Raw genomic sequence first — 12,026 nt, 5'->3', positions numbered from 1 at the left:
ACTCACTGGATGAGTTCTCCTGTCTGTCCTGACTGAGTACTACCATGACATTTTCCCTGAGTAGTAATCTTATCTTTTCCCCTTTAATCCCTTTCATTCTACATTGACGAAAACAATGGAATTCCGGAACACTGAGTTGCTCGTCCTGCCCCTCCTGCAAACTAATGGCTACAACATCATAATTCCATTTGCTGATCCACACCTTAAGTTCTTCGCCTTTCCCACAGTACTCCTTGTATTGAAATATATGCATCTCAGAACATTAGTCTCAGTGTGATCAATCTTTTGATTCCTAGCCTTTTCTGTAGACTTAACAACATCTTTCTCCACAACCATGGCACTATCTGTTCTGGTGCTCTGGTTTCCTATCCCACTGCAACTCTAGTTTAAACTGCATTCCCCACCATGCAACACTAGCAGACCTTCCCACTAGGATATAAGTCCCCGTTCAGTTCAGGTGCAGACTGTCCCTTCTGTACAGATCCCATCTTCCCTGAAAGAGAGACCAATGATCCAAGAATCTATCTATCACCTCCTCAATTTTCTGCATGAGCCGAAGGCCATCAAGCTGCAGTTTCAGCTCTTTAACATGGACTCTAAGGAGCTGCTGCTCAGTGCACTTCATGCAGATGTAGTTATCAGGGATACTGAAGGTCTCCCAAAGTTCCCACATCTCACACAAAGAACATACTATGAACTCTGGACTCATTCTCAACACACTAACTATGTACTAGTAGTTAAAAAAACTACTTGTAAATGACTTAGAACCTGCGTCTGTGTTTGTCCAAGTAAGTTCTTGCCCAAGCCTGTTGTGTCAAAGCTGGACCACTCTAACATAGTTCCACTCCCACAATGGCCTCGCTGCCTACAGCTGCTTTTTTTTATTGGCTCAAGCAATCACTCACTCCCAATGAGATGGCTCCAGCTCTGCAAGATTTCACTCTCTCACAAATAAAGATGTTATTTGTATCCTACGCAGTGAAGATTTAAGCAAAATATTTGTTTAATTAATTGCCATCCCTTGTTTCCCATTATGAATTCCCCAACATTCTTTTCCACAAAACCATGCTCACTTGGTTAATCCTCGTCTCTGTTTGGAAATATCTGCAAGGTCACCTACCATAATTTTTCATATTACTTATAGATCAATTGAGGTATATGACATGAGAAAAGGACCTTTGTCCCAACTTGTTCTCTGGCAGGTCATTCCATGCAAGCACCAGAGAGTGTGTGAAAAACATGCTTTTCTTGATACCTTTACATCGTCCTCCTCTCTCCATAACCTTATGACCTCTAGTTTACTTACATGTGGAATTTTTCTTTCCTTTTGGAATGTATCTATTCTGTGAATTTTTTTGGAGTCTGTCAGTGTATTTCAATTCAAACCTCTCTGAGTTGGGTATAAAGTTTTCTAAGGCTATGTTTTGAAAAATAAGAAATGATGTCAGTTTACGGCTGTAAGTTAGCCTTCAATAAGAATCCATTAAGAATCTACAATACAATCTACATCTGATCATTAGCAAATTGGTTTTTGCTGAAGCAGGTCCATCTGGGATGTTCAGTGCTTTGGGATGTTCTGGTGATGTGTGAAAGGAACTTTATTAAATACTTACTTTCATTTTAACTGCAACCATTTCAAACCCACTCTTTCGCAATAGAATTGATTGTAGACATTAGGAAAGGGAAGTCTGGAGAACACATAACAGTCCTCAAAGTTCAAAGTATGCAACCATGCGATTCATTTTCCTGTCGGCATAACAATAAATCTATAGAATAATAACCATAACAGAATCAATGAAAGACTGCCCAACTTGGGCGTTCAACCAGAGATCAGGCGACAACAAACTGAGCAACTATGAAAAGGAAGAATTAATAATAATACATAAATAAGCAATAAATATCAAAGACCTGAGATGAAGATTCCTTGAAAGTGAGTCCATTGTTTGGGGGAACATTTCAATGATGGGGCAAGTGAAATAGAGTGAGGTTATCCTCTTTGGTTCAAGAGACTGATGGTTGAGGGGTAATAACTGTTCCTGAACCTGGTGGTGCGAGTCCCCAGGCTCCTGTACCTCCTTCCTGATGGTAGCTGTGAGAAGAGAGCATCTCCCAGGTGGTGAGGCTCCCTGATGGTGGATGTTGCTTTCCTGTGACAGCGCTTCATGTAGATGCACTCAGTGGTCGGGAGGGCATTAATTGTGATGGATTAGGTCGTATCCATTACTTTTTGTAGGATTTTCCATTCAATGGCTTTGTCATCGCCATACCAGTCAATATGCTCTCCACTACACATCTGTGGAAGTTTAGTAAAATATTAGATGTCATGCCAAATTTCCACAAACTCCTAAGGAAATAGAAGCACTGTTGTGCTTTTTCACATTTGCACTTACGTATTGGGTCGAAAACAGGTCCTCCAAAATATTTACACAAAGGAATGTAAAGTAGCCAAACTCTCTGATCCTCTGATGAGGACTCGCTCATGGATTTCTCCTCCTGAAGTCAATAATCATCTCCTTGGTCTTGCTGATATTGAGTAAGAGATTGTCGCTGTGGCACCACTCAGCTAGATTTTCAATCTCCTTCCTGTATGCTGATTCATCACCATCTTTGACTTGGCCTACAACAGTGATGTCATCTGCAAACTAGAATATGGTACTGGAGCTGTGCTTAGCCACTCAGTCAAAAGTGTGTAGCAAGTAGAGCAGGGGTCTATGCATACAGCTTTGTGGTGCTACTGTGCTAATCGAGATCATGGAGGAGATGTTGTTGCTGATCTGAACCGACTGGGGTCTGCAAGGAAGGAACAAGGCGGTTTTAAGGCCAAGGTCTTGGAACCATCATTGAGGGGCCATCTGTAGAAAGGTTGAGCAGCTTCAAGTTCCTATCAAGGATCTATCCTGGGTCCAACACGTTGATGTGATCATGAAGGTGACTATACCTCATTAGGATTGTGAGGAGATTTGGTATATCACCAAAGACTTGCTCATTTCTACATATGAACAGTGGGGAACATTCCTACTGTTTGTACCACTGCCTGATATGGATGTTCCAGCGCACGTGATTGCAACAGGGTACAGAGTGTTGTAGGCTCAGTCAGCTCCATCATGGGCAGAACCCTCCCCACCATCGAGGGAATGCTCAAAAAATAGTGTCTTAAGAAGGTGACATTAATCATTAAGGGCCTTCACCATCGGGGACATGTCCTCTTCTCGTTACTGCCATTGCTGCAGGTTAGAGGAGCCTGAAGACACACAATCAACAATTTAGGACAGCTATTTCCCTTCCACTGTTAGATTTCTGAAAGATTCATTCACATTTCCTCACTATTCCTCTTGTGCATAATTTATATACACACACTCCTGTATCTCCTGTACCTAATAACATGGCCACAGACCGTATGTTTTAGGACTTCAGCTGCTGTAGCCCGTCCACTTCAAGGTTCAACGTGTTGAGCATTCAAAGATGTTATTCTGCATACCAGCATTTTAACATGTGGTTATTTGAATTACTGTCACATTCCTGTCAGCTTGAACCAGCCTGGCCATTCTTCTCTGACCTCTCTCATTAACAAAGTGTTTTTTCTTTATTGTACCATTCTCTGTAAACTCTAGAGATTGCTGTGTGTGAAAATACAAGAAGATCAGCAGTTTCTGAGATACTGAAAGCACCTCCTCTAGCACCAATAATCATTCCCACGTCAAAGTGACTTAGATTATATTTCTTTCCCCTCTTGACCATGTCTACCTGCTTTTTATGCATTGAGTTGCTGCCACATGATTGACTGATTAGATATTTGCATTAATGAGCAGGTGCACGGGTGTACCTAATAAAGTGGCCACCGAGTGCATATTTGTAACTTTCATGTCTGGCTCTGTACGGTAGACAGAAATTTCATGTATATGTTAGTGATAATAAACCTGATTCTCATTCTGATATTAAAATAATGATCATTTTTAAGGTTTTGGTATAAAATAATTAAATAAATTTAATTTCAAGACAAAGTTGTCCACTTTCATCATCGATAGTCAAATGGTGCTGCTTATGCAAATAAAGCCAACAACATCAGAGATGAGAATGTGATTGGTAATGTCTGGAAGGTTTAGACTGACATTCAGATGTAAATGGGTCAGTATCATTTCCGTGGTCTGTGCTAGTCTCTGTAATAAAAAAAAGTTAATTTATTTTCATTTTGGTGAAAACAGAAGCAGGTTGATTATCACTGACGTATGTTATAAAATTTGTTGTTCTGTGGCAGCTGTACTGTGCAATTCATAAAATATGCTATAAATTATAATAAGAAATCTATATAAAAGTGAATCAGTAGTGCAAAAAGAGAGCAAAAATTGTGACGTAGATTTTATGGGTTCACAGGCTATTCAGAAATCTGATGGCTGAAAGAAAGAAGCTGTTTCTAAAATGCTGAGTGTGTGTCTTCGGGCTCAATGGCCTCCTCCCTGATGGTAATACTAAGTTCAAGTTCCAGATTAATCGTCATTGAACCGTGCACATGAATACAGCCAAATGAAGCAGTGTTTCTCCCAGGCCAAAATGCAAAACATGTTACTAACAGACACACACACAGCACAAGTCACGTGTAGCACATATAATTACGATAACAGTAAAGCATACAGTCACAAAAAAACACAGCCCAGCTCCCTGAGTATCATGGCCTGTAGATTGATGATGCTTGGATGTTCTTCTGGAGACATGTTTCTGCAAGAACAAGCACACAGCAGTTCCCCAGTACGTGTTTGTGCAGCTGCAGGCCTACGCGGTCCAGTTTATCTTCCACCAACTGAACACTGGAGGGAGGCAGCAATGATGGGAACAAACTAGCCTAGGCACCTAGCATGGCGCCCAGCCTCCAGAATCGCCTTTCCCGGGTGACTGGCCCGGCATAAGGGCCTGGAGAAACAGCTGCTCCGCAGTCAGTCGCGCCAATGAGCCTGTGAACTAGATTTACAGTGGAAGAAGATCTAGATTTGCAGTAATCTACATCATCAATGTCCAACAGGGTCTTGCAATCACAAGGAGATCATCCAAGACAAACATTTGCCCCATTTGGCGGCACGCTCGGTCACAGTGAGCATTCCAGGTTCAAACAAAAGTTTAGTTATTTGCCCTTTATGCCTTTTTTATGGTCTTAAGACCCTGCTGGAACTGAAGAACATCAAATACTGGAGGTCTACCCCATCAATGGCAATGGAACTGAATGTTGTGTACTGTGTTCCTGCCTGCTACAGTTGCCCAAGGAGGAAAGCATTTTTTGGGTCCTTAATGATAGATGCTGTATTTTTGAGGGATCACCTTTTGAAGATGGCCTCATTGTTGGGGAGGCTAGTGTCCATGATGGAGCTGGCTCTGTGGCTTTCTCTGATCCTGTGCAGTGGCCCCTCAGTGCCGGACAGTAATGCAACTAATTACAATTCTCTCCACAGTACATCAGTAGAAATTTGCTAGAGGCTTTGAGTGACAAACCAAATCTCCTTAAACTTGTTATTATATATAGCTACTCCCATGCCTTCTTCTTTATTGCATCAATATGTTGGGCCCTGGATAGATTTTCAGAAATGTTGACACACGGGAACTTGAAAATGCTCACCCTTTCCACTGTTGCCTCCAAGAGGACAACAACCTAGTCTTAGGGCTTGGAGGCTTACATGCTTCAATGACCTGGAGAGCTATGTTGACTGGAGTCAGGGCTCTGTGCTTTGACTCTTAGAAGGGTCACCCATGCCAAACAGTTAAAAAGGTAGAGGTCAGACTAAGAGTGGTCCACCGGACCTCCAGGTTCATGAGTTCAACCCAGGACTAACAACCCTTACTGGTCAAAAGCAATTGTTACAAAAACAGCAATGAAGAATCCTTCTATATCTGTGTGCAACTGTATTCCTGAGTCTCCACCCGGGATTTGCATGACTGACAGTAGTGAAAACCAAGAGGAAGCTACTGGCACGATGAAGGAAGCCCTGAGCAAAAGCCAAATTTTTTTTTGGAATGTACGAACCATGGACAACACTGGAAAGCCAGCACAAATAACTGCAGAAATGTGTTGTTACAACCTGCATATACTGGGTGTCAGTGAAAGGACATGGACAGGGTCTGACAGATAAAGGCAGCAACTGGTGAAAGAGTTTTAGACTCAGGAAGGGAAAATGGGCAGCATCATGATGGTGTGGCTGTCATTTTGAAGAAAGGCATTGAGAAGTGCTTGCTGGAGTGGAAACCAATCAACAGTAGGCTGATGAGAGTCAGCATAAAAGTGAAGCAAGTGGACATGACTGTGATCCAGTGCTATGCTCCAACTAACAATAGTGGCACTGAAGAAAAGGATATCTTCTACAAACAGCTGCAGTTGGAGGTAGAGTTAACGCCACATCCTGACATAATCATCGTCAAGGGAGATCTAAACGCTAAAGTGGGAAATAACAACTCACACTTCTCTAGGGTCATGGGCACGCATGGATGTGGAACGATGAATAACAATGGTGAAAGACTGGTGGAATTTTGTGCCATGAACCATCTGGTCATAGGAGGGATCCTCGCTTCACACTGAAATTTACAAACTGACATAGTGCTCATCCCATGGACATGACAAGAATCAGATTGACCATTTCATGATCAGTGGTACTTGGAGACGATCCTTACAAAATGTAAAGCTGAAAGGAGAAGTAGATACAGGAAGTGATCACCACCTTGTTGTAGCACTCACACTGAGAAGCACTGGGACTAAAACACACGTACGAAGATGTTTTGATGTTGAAGAGCTCAAGGACACCAGTGTCAGATCATCTTCACCAATCAGCTTAAGAACAGACTCCAGACTTTGCAAGACCTTGACGAGGATGTGTCAGTAGACAAGACTGACACAATGTGGATACGGATTGCCTTGTTCTTGAAGGAGAACCGCGAGGCTTGTCTGGGATACAGAGCCGCAAAGAAGAACACAGAATGGATACAGCAGGGAACACAGACAGCCTTAGAAGAAAGGAGGAAAATTAAGAAGAAATTATTAGATGCAAAGTCAACAGGCATTAAGGTGGAACTTCAACAGGCATTCACTGATTCTATCAAGGAAGTGAAGAGATGTGTAAGAAAGGATAAGAGAGTCTACATTGAAAACCTAGCAGAGAAGGCCAAAACAGCAGCCAATTCAGGTTATCAGGGAAATATATGCAAAATTGGTCTGCGGAAAGTTCCAGGCTAGGTCCAGTGGTCCCTTAAGAGATAAGAACGATCTGCTTTTGACAACTGAGAAAGAGTCTTTCAGAGAATTATTGAATAGATGACCATCAAATAGATGACCATCAAATGAAGGATTTTGAAAGGTAGTAGAGGACCTCAACATCAATACAGATCCACCCAAGAAAGAAATTGTTGCTGCGATTAAATCATTAAAGATCAGCAAAGTTCCAGCTTTATGAGAATTTGAATGCTGAGCTGTTCAAAACTGAACCAAAAGTTGCAGCAATTACTATAATCGGGGAATGGGAGCAAGCACCCAAGAACTGGACAAAGGGAGTTATCGTTAGGATCCCCAAGAAAGGAGTTCTACGTGATTCTCACCAAAGTGATTGTCCAATGAGTTGCAGATATTGTCGATGTGTGCTTGAGGAAAGAGAAAACTGCCTTCAGGAGGAACAGAGGCTGTGTTGATCAGAACTCCATGCTGTGTAACATCATAGAACAGTTTACAGAGTGGTAGTGATAACTGTATGTGAAATTTGTGGACTTTGAAAAGCCTTTTGATAGCATTCACAGGGAGAGCCTCTGGCAAACTCTCAGATCATATGGAATCCCTTCCAAAATTGTTCACTTATCCAGAGTTTGTATGCTAATTTCATCTGCACAGTCCGGACTACAATTTGAGCTTTGAAGTCAAGACGGGAGTCAGGCAAGACTCTGTGATGTTGGCGATATTATTTACCCTGGTGATTGACTGAGTTATGAGGCAAACAATGAAAAATAAGCAGAGAAGCATTAGGTGAACAAATATTCTCAACTTTAGAAGATCTTGACTGTGCAGATGACCTTACATTACTATCACATACATACCAGCATATGGCAAGAGAAAACTCACCACTTGTGTCCCTTTGGTGGACAGGTTGGATTCAGAGTCAGCCAGAGAAAGAGTGAGACTATGACCCTTAATGTAAAGTCTCCTCCCCCCATCAAGGCATATGATATGGCTTGGACTTATCCAGCACCGGCAGATTCACCTACCTGAACAGCATCATTCGGCAGGACGGTGGGACCAAGAATGACATGTGGTGCAGACTCAGCAAAGCTGGAAGCGCCTTCAGAGCAACGAGAAACATATGGAGATCAACCAAGTACAGCATCTACACCAAGGTGAAGCTGTACCTGAACTGTGATCTGTCCACACTCTTCGAGGCAACCGTACCCTGAAGAAATTTAAATCTTCTCCTCGATGGGAGCTCAGTGAGACCCTCTGTGATCTCTGTTGATCTCAGACTCTTCAACCAGTTACTTGATGGTGTTGTGTCTCTGATATGTCACTAATATTTGAGTAATCTTGTACCTATATTGTTTGATTAAGCATTCTTTTTCACTTAAATAATTAATTATGGTTTATATGTAAAAATGTGTTAATTGCATACATCGCCACAGTACCACATGACACGTTTTTGCCTCGCATAAAGTGAATAAACACATATTTCAGACTCCCTGCATCTTCCTTTGAATTAGTTTATTGTTTTGAAGTTACAAAACAAAACAGGCGGGAGTTCAATGAAAGCCCCTCACATTGCTTCCCCTCCCCCCGTAATCTCTGCTGCTCTCACACTCTCTGACCATGTATTCACCCATACGCGCTACCACAGCGTCTCCCAGCTTCTCAATTCATATCCCCTCCCCATCCAGCTACATACATTCCCCCTCAGCTTTCTTCTACTCCTTCCCCTCCCCCACCTTCTTATCCTAGCTTCTTCCCCCTTCCTTTCAAGTCCTGATGAAAGCTCTTAGCTTGAAATATTGACTCTTCATTTCTTTCCATTGATCCTGCCTGACCTGCTGAGTTCTTCCAGCATTTTGTGTATTACTAAGTAAATAAACAAATAATACAAAGCCCTTGAAAGTGACTACATAGGTTGTGAAATGCATTCAAGGTTGAGGTGAGTCAGGTAATGCTCGCTGGTTCAAGAGTCTGATGGATGAAGGATAATAACAGTTCCTGAACCTGGTGGTCAGTGTTTGGCCAGTGTGGGAGTTTGGCAAAATGGTACACAAGCCGATTCAGACCAGCATGTAGGGACAAATGACTGGTTATCCTTGATTAATGAATGTTTCAATGCAGGAGTAAGGAAGCAAAACTTCAGTTATATGAGACCTGGACCTGTCCTCTGTTGTAGTTTTGGCTTCTTGTCAAAAAGAAAGTACTTACTTACCATAGGCAAAGCACAGGGAAGATACTGTGTTACTGGGTTCTTCTAAGAGGAGAAACTGAGTCGAGTGTGACTGTACTTTCAAGTTTAGAAGAACAGGAAAACAAAACAAAAACAGTGGAGAAAATGGCAGGGTAGATGTCGGGAAAGAATACGGAACATGGGATAGGCCAGCTGAGATATAGATGAGAGGAGCTTTCCGGGTTGGTAGATCATTGGGCTGCAGAAGCTCAGTTATTGTGTTTGTTCTAATCACAGATTGATAGACATTTGGACATGGAGTCCAGAGATACAGGGTAGTGCTGGAAAATGGCAGTGAAGTTGCAATTCCTAATGAACAGAGGAGCAGGCTGGAGCATCCAATGGACAACTCCTGCTCCTATTTCTAATGTTCCTATGACAGCAGCATCAAAACCAGCAAGAACAGGATAACCCCAAGTTTCTGTAGAGCACACAGTACAGGGTTGTTCAACACACAAAAGTTTCTTCCCCACAGAATCTCAGACAATGCTTCTTTGTCCGTATTACATTGTACTGTCCTGCCATTTTCATCTTGCATATTATCCATGCCACTGATACTCAAAGAACAAAGTTCAAAAGTAAATTCATTATCCAAGAAATTATCCGTCACCATTCACAAACCTGAGATTAATTTTCTTGTGGGCCTACTCAGTAAATCCAATAACCATAATAGAATCAATGAAAGACTGGACCCAACTGGTTGGACAACCAGTGTAGAAAATACAACAAACTGTGCAAATACAAAAGAAAAAGAAGCAGTAAATATCGAGACATGAGCTGAATAGTCCTTGAATGTGAGTCCATAGGTTGTGGGACCAGTTCACTGATGGAGCAAGTGAAGTTGAGTGAATGATTGTGAACAATAGGGAACAATAAATTTCAAATCAGTATTCATTTTTTTTTATTTCAAGCGTTCTTAGTGGACAGAAGAGGACCATCCAGCACATCGAGATTATATAATTTGTGCATATGTTCCCATCAGACACACTCCACACTATCTTCATGAAACCTTTCTCCCAGAGCTCCCTGCTATTCCCCTGCCATTCATCTACAGTAGAGGCAGTTTACAATGTTTTTACAATGCAACGACAACATTTCAGTCAGGATAGAAGTCACTCTCCATCAATGGTGTTGTGTGTCTTGTGAAATATTCACTTCCTGTTTCTTCTTGGCTGTCAAATCAAAAATGTGAATGTTGGAGAGAAAGCTAACAGCAATTCAAGTGTATTTATTGAACCTTCACAGCTGCTGCTTCACATTTAATTCCAACCATGTTGCCATACATCTAGACTCACAATGCACCCAGCAGACAGTGAGGCTCTGGAGGCTCTGCACCCAGCAGACAGTTGATTCTGTGTAGGTTAGGCTGATTAGGTTGTCAGAATAACCTCCACACATTGACATGATGACTGTTCTTAAGAAGCATCTTTCTCGCCTTTGTGACAAACTCAGGTGATTAAAACATGCATCCAAGGTACAATCTTCCTCTCTGTACACTACAATACAGTCATACAAGGCAGTTCTTCAGGTCATCTTTGAAGTTAATGTAACCTAGGTTAGTTAAACCCAAAGATGCAATGTTAGAAAGCTCCACCTGTGGAGGGGTGTGAATGAGGTTTACTGAACTCAAAAAAGAAAGAACTGGAAAAAATAGCTATATGAGTACAAGGTGTGGCTGATGCAGGCATAGACAAGCAATAGAAATGCAGCAAACTATAGAAACGAAGTAAAGGTATAAACTGTTAAAAGTGGAATTAGTAGTTAGTATCTCTACCCTACTTATTGGAAATCCTAGTGAGATGATATCGGCAGCGAGTACAGTTCAAGATCTCCACTGTGTAACAGGGAATTAGTTCTGTTAAATCATTGTCTTATGGAGGTTTGCCTTATTCTGATTGTCGAAAGTTGCTTCCATTGTGATCAGTTAATTTAGAAACTGCATCGCCTTTTCCCATTGGATAACTGCCTGGGGTCCAATTTCAAATACCTTGGGTATATAAAGTTACACATGGAAGAGGCTTTCTCTCTTCCTCCTTTGACTAAGGCAAGGGTGCACATGACGATTGGGAAGGTATGCTTTGCACGTACTTTTAACTAAGTATGTTTGTTGAATTCATGTACATTTGTTGAGTATTCAGCTTTGTAATATCTGTAACTTGGGGAACATGAACGTTTGGTTGAATTTTTATTATTTGTAATTAAACAATTAATATACCTATTCGAAGTCAGTGTATTTTCTGTCTTACTTGCTGGGCTCATATCCCTGATGTAATATTAGACCTGGCACTGCAAGCAGGGTATGGCTTTTTGAGCAGAAATACATTTCCTTAAGAGGTTATTTAAAAGAGATGACTCTCCCTTTGAAAGATGCAGAGACCAGGGTGTACAAATAATAGTGCAGGCTTTGGAAGTCTCACTCACCTGCTGATGGGTGATGGGATGACTTCACTGGGGTGGGAATGGGACGTCACATTGTTTCTATACTTGACATTGGGTTTTCCCAGGAGGAAAGAGAGCTGGCGGGATGCTTTTTGTCTTTTTGCAGCAACAGTAAGACATCAGTATAAAACAATGGCGAGTCTAAAGAACGAATTGGAAGAT

This window comes from Hemitrygon akajei, chromosome 15 (assembly GCF_048418815.1).
Source record: "Hemitrygon akajei chromosome 15, sHemAka1.3, whole genome shotgun sequence".
Lineage (NCBI taxonomy): Eukaryota > Metazoa > Chordata > Chondrichthyes > Myliobatiformes > Dasyatidae > Hemitrygon > Hemitrygon akajei.
Note: the sequence above shows the minus strand (reverse complement) of the source record.